The following is a 5,903-nucleotide window of genomic DNA, read 5'->3' on the forward strand; positions in this document are numbered from 1 at the left end:
ACTGCTGTTGCCTGATAACTGATCACAATAACTCGTGAAACGGTACACGTTTCGCAGTACACCCGCGTGCCCACGTGGTTTGTGGAGACGCAATTTCTAGGTATCGTGGCCAAGTTGCAACAATATCACACCACACAATCATGAACAGTTAACATTCTTTAAGGGGCTCCGGAACGCCCTATACTTGCAATGTTAAAATAACGCTTATAAATTACATCTTTCCTCACAAAGTATTTGAGGTAGGAAGTTGAACTTTTTACAGATTATTTATTGGAATATGGGCTACAACTTAACACAGGGATTTTACAAAATTTTAGTTCAGTTATTAAAGATGATTTTTTTTCAATTGTAATGAAAATTCACAACATTTTTTTGCAATTTTTTATTTATATATTCAAAAATATACAGTTTTTTGGAAAAAGGCTGTGTTAAATTATGCAGGAGGTACTGTGTAACATTTACTGAAAGTTAGAAACAAATATGTTTGGAAGATCCTTAGAAAATATGTAATTAGTATGAGAAAATAAAAGTTTTGGGAATCGAGCGACAAAGATTGGATTAACTTTTTAGTGCATTCCAGGTCCATAGGATGGATTATCTCCATCCTCTGCAAACTCGTCCTCCAGCTTCCTCTTGTTCCTCCTCCTGTTTACTCTTGCTTGTATTTCTAGACTCTTTACAGCCCTGTGTGCAGCCCGAAGGCGTTCCTTGTCTAAAGCAAGCATCGCTCGTACCATGTTAGAACCTATCTTCATTCCCATATTTCTAAATACCTTGCACCTTACAATGTTGCCATCATTGAAAGTCGCAACAGCATCATACACACCAAAGTGAAGTGTTTCTATTCCAACAAATACAGTCTTGGGGATTCTCGACCATATAACACTATTTACACTTTCATTGGGGTTTTGAGTTTTTCCGTGAATACACTTTTTCAACAGTTCAGGTGCTGCTAAGTCTCTGAAAATAGGTTTAGACACAACACATACTTTATCTCACATCACTAAAATGTACCTGATGAACACGGACGTTAATAATAACACCATTTGACAGCAGTTTAACAGCGCCACAGTGGGTCACGCCCATGTAGAACACATTTCAAAAAAAAAAAAAAATAATTGTAGTCTTAGGAATTGAATAAATTATATATCTATTAAAAGGTAATAGTCTGCAGATTCAGAAAACGCAAGAAAGTAAAAATTGAACTTTTCATGATTTTGAGCCTTTCCGGAGCCCCTTAAAACAAACAAGAGACCGGACAGTTAGTGATGACGGTAGCGCAACAACTCTAATGTTCAACCACGTGGTCGGCTCCCCACGGACGAAAGACACATAAAGCAAGGAAATTCACGAGAAGGCAAAGCTATTAATATTTAGAAAAATGAAAGGTTACACAGGCACAGCTGAAGGCAAACAGACATTCATACAGAAGCGAGTGCTCACTTCTTATCGACACCTTTGTGTGGCGGTCTCCCGGTGGTTCCAAGTCTGCTATAGAAATTTACTAAAAGAAAAATGTGCCAAAGTTTTGCATTCCTTGCTGCGACAAGGCAAAGCAATCTTTCAGAGGTGAAAAACGAGACCAAAAGCTAACAGCTCTCCCCTCGCCAAGTGACAGCGCGCCACGCGGTCAGTCTAACTCACCCTTCTTCGACTGGAGCACAGCTGTGGACGCTTCCCGTACCGGCGGCAGACTGCCTCCCTTTTTCCTCTCCAGCCTCCTCCACGCTCCGCGTGGCCCGGAAAACCCAAGGATACCATTTCCGCCACCAACCTAACGCAGGTGGATTTCTCACAAGTAGCGCAAACCTCTTTGCCGACTTGACCACTACGAGAGTCGGCTATTCTGTACAACTGCTGCTGAATCTGTATCACTATCGCAGACATTCTGCAGGAGACTACGCCACCGTCTAGCAGCGTGACACACAACCACATTCATTCAATCACACCACTATGAGAGTTATGAGAAAAGATAAACAAGGAAAGAGAAATGCTAGTGAAATTGGGCTACCAGACTAATGAAAGGTGGCTACAGGACCCTTTCAAGGTTTCGCTTACAGGCTCCCGTACCAGAGTCGATTAAAAACGGAACCATTATAGGATAACTTTGTCGTCCGTCTGTCTGTCTGTCCGTCCATCAGCTGAAACTCCGTTTTCTCAGGAACGTTCAGAGACATCAAGTAGAAATTTATGTCAAATGCTGAGGTCTAGAGACCGTTGACGCTGTAAAAGATTTAACCCTCGAAGTCTTTGGAATGAAAAGATACCGCCATTTATATACATACACTCACTCATCGAAAGCTATAAGGTACTTCCTGTATGAATATCAAAACCTCAGATGGTAAACCAGTCCTAAGCAAAGTAGCGAAAGCCGAATGATGGAAGGAGTTTATAGAGGATCTATACTAGGCCGAGATACTTGAGGGCAATATTATGGGAATGGGAGAGTATGTAGATGAAGATGAGGTGCGAGATACGATACTGCGTGAATAATTAGACAGAGAACTGAACGATCTAAGTAGAAACAAGGCCCCGGGCGTAGACAACATTCCGTTAGAACTACTGATAGCCTTGGGAGAAGGAGCCAGGTCAAAACGCTTCCATCTGTTGTGCAAGAAGTAAAAGACAGGCAAAATACCCTCAGACTTCAAGAAGAATTTAATAATATAATAATACCAATTCCAAAGGAAGCAGGTGCTGACACATGTGAAAATTACCGAACTATCAGTTTAATAAGTCACGGTTGCAAAATACAAACCCGAATTCTTTATAGACGAATGGAAAAATTGGCAGAAGCCGACCTTAGGGAATATCACTTTGGATTCCGGAGAAATGTAGGAACACGCGAGGCAGTACTGACACTACGACTCATCTTAGAAGCTAGGTTAAGGAAAGACAAATTTCTAGCATTTGGAGACTTAGAGAAAGCTTTTGACAATGTTGACTGGAATACTCTATTCAAATTCTGAAGATGGCAGGGGTGAAATACAGGGAGCGGAAGGCTATTTACAATTTGTACAAAAAACAGACAGCGGTTAATAGGGAAGCAATGGTTGAGAAAGGAGTGAGACAGGGTTGTACCCTATAAACGACGTTATTCAGTATGTACATCGAACAAGCAATAAAGTAAACCAAAGAAAGTTTTGGAGTAGTAATTAAAATCGAAGGAGAAGAAATAAAAACCTTGAGGTTTGCCGACGACATTTAACTCTGTCAGAGACAGCAAAGGACTTGGAAGAACAGTTGAACGGAATGGACAGTGTCAAGTGTCTTGAAAGGAGGATCTATAAGATGAACACCAGAAAAAAAAACCCGAGGTTAATGGAATATAGTCGAATTAAATCAGGTGATGCTGAGGGAATTAGATTAGGAAAAGAGATGAGCTATTTGGGCAGCAAAAAAACTGAGGCGTTCGAAGTAGAGAGGATATAAAATGTAGACTGGCTCTGGCAAGGAAAGCGTTTCTGAAGAAGAGAAATTTGTTAACATCGAGTATACATTAACGTGTCAGGAAGCCTTTTCTGAAAGTATTTATGGAGAGGACTCATGCATGGATGTGAAACATGGACGATGAACAGTTTAGACAAGAAGAGAATAGAAGCTTTTGAAATGTGGTGCTACAGAAGAATGTTGAAGATTAGATGGGTAGGTCACGCAACTAATGAAGAGGTACCGAACACAGCTGGGGAGAAGAGGAACTTGCGGAACAGCTTGACTAGAAGAAGGGTTCGGTTGGTAGGACACGTTCTGAGGCATCAAGGGATCACTGGACGAAAGCGTGGACGGTAAAAGTCGTGGAGTGGGACCAAGAGATGAATACACTAAGCAGATTCAGAAGGATGTAGGCTGCAGTAGTTACTAGGAGATGAAGAGACTTGCCCAGGACAGAGTAGCATGGAGAGCTGCATCAAACCAGTCTTTGGACTGAAGACCACCACAACAACACCAAGGTACTTCCTCTTGACCTAGAATCATGAAATTCGGCAAGAATCAAGGTTCCACAGTACGAACAAAGAAAAATAGTACAAATAAAGAAAAATCCGAAAATCTTTAATCTGTAATTACATCAAATTAAAAATAAATATGAAGATGAAATTTACGTCAAATACTAAGGTCAACGGTCCCTTGGCGCCGTAAAACATTTTAGCTTCTAAGTCAATGCAATCAAAAGATACGGCCGTCTGTTAAGACTCCTTTTTCTCAGGAACGGGTAGAGATATCAAGCTGAAATGTATGTCAAGTCCTAAGGTCTATGCTTCCTCGGCGGTGTACAAACTTTAAGCTTATAAGACAATGCAGTCAAAAGATACGGCCATTTGTGTCACACGTTTTGGTACACGCAAAATCACTCATTAATACTTGTTGATAAAGTATCTACACTGCACAACACAATTAAAGTATCACTTTTCGAAACTCTGTGTTTTTTTTTAAATACTTCAGTGTAAATGGTGCTTAAAATACTTTGTCTTATTGAGGAAGAACCGTGCTAGATGTGTACGTTGAATCACACTACCACACACAGAACAGTTACACTTGTGCTTTGTTGTTTCGTAGCATTTACAGTTGCTGGGGACTTAATTAATTAATTGTGTTAACGGAAGTTTTCTTTCATTCTTTGTTGTTATTCTATGCAGTCAGATTGCGTACTAATACTAGTCAGGGCCAACCGGTTACGAGACTTCGTACCCCCACATACAGCTACTAAAATTAAAAATATTTGAATTTTTATTTAATTAAGCCCCCATGCACGTGGCGACCGCTGCTGCGGATCGTCCCTTGGAATCTTCTGATAGTAAAAATAGCAGACAGTAGTATTGTTGTAGTAATTTGTAGTTTAGTAATTGTAGTCTATATTGCATGTCTAGATTTGGTAATTGTCTTTCTTCTAATGATATTTTTGAAGAATTTAATTTTTGATGAGTCGTATACGGGTTTGACAATTTTGTGCAATTATGAAGATTTTAATTGTTCGTTAGGCGTGTTTGTCTGAAAGCATTTCGTGTGAATGGTATTGATGGTGATAAAGTGTTATATTGTGTGTAATTTTCGTATAGTGACGAGTTTTGTATGTTTTGTAAATGATTACGCGATCAATGAAAAATGCAAAAATGATGGATAGTTAGAATGACGAAATTGTTAACATGTCGAACTCGCCAACACAGGAGAACAGTATGATGAATAATGAAGTAGACAACAATTTAATAAGCCGGGAAAATAGTCCGGAACCAGTTCAAAATTTTTCACAATCAAAAAATTTTCAGAATACGAGATTAACGACAGAAGATTCTGGAATAGTATCGAACACAGATAGCTTGACAGCTATGACGAAAGAAGTTGGTTTTGCGGGAAATGTTAGGGGTGAAAAGAGTTTCGAACCAGTTAATGTGGAGCAGTTGATGAGTGCAATATTAAATTTGGGATCACGGTTAGACTCACAAATAAGAACAATTAAAACGGAGATGGAAACAATGGAAACACGGTTAGACTCACGAATAGGGACATGTTTCAAAAATATGAAAGATGAATTAAAGAAAGAAATTAGAGAAGAAGTACAACCGATTTTGAATAATAGAGGAATTTCAAAAGAAATCAGACAAAAGGAACAGGATAGAGAACAGGAAGAAAGAGATCGCGTGATAGTACAAAAATTTTCAGAGTTAAATTTACAACGTGCACACGATAAGGAAGAAATATTTGAAAGAATCGAGGAATCCGTACCAAATGACAGAATAAAGAACCTAGCACAACAGTATGAACAGTTAACTACTAAATGTGTCAATACTGAAACCCGAGTCGCGACACTTACGGAAGACATAAATAAACAGAAAGAGTTGAGGAGATTTCAGATAAATTGACAAGTCTTAGTTTAAATGGGGACAGAGATTCGGATGATACAGCTCCAT

The sequence above is a fragment of the Schistocerca cancellata genome, chromosome 6, assembly GCF_023864275.1.
Source record: "Schistocerca cancellata isolate TAMUIC-IGC-003103 chromosome 6, iqSchCanc2.1, whole genome shotgun sequence".
NCBI lineage: Eukaryota > Metazoa > Arthropoda > Insecta > Orthoptera > Acrididae > Schistocerca > Schistocerca cancellata.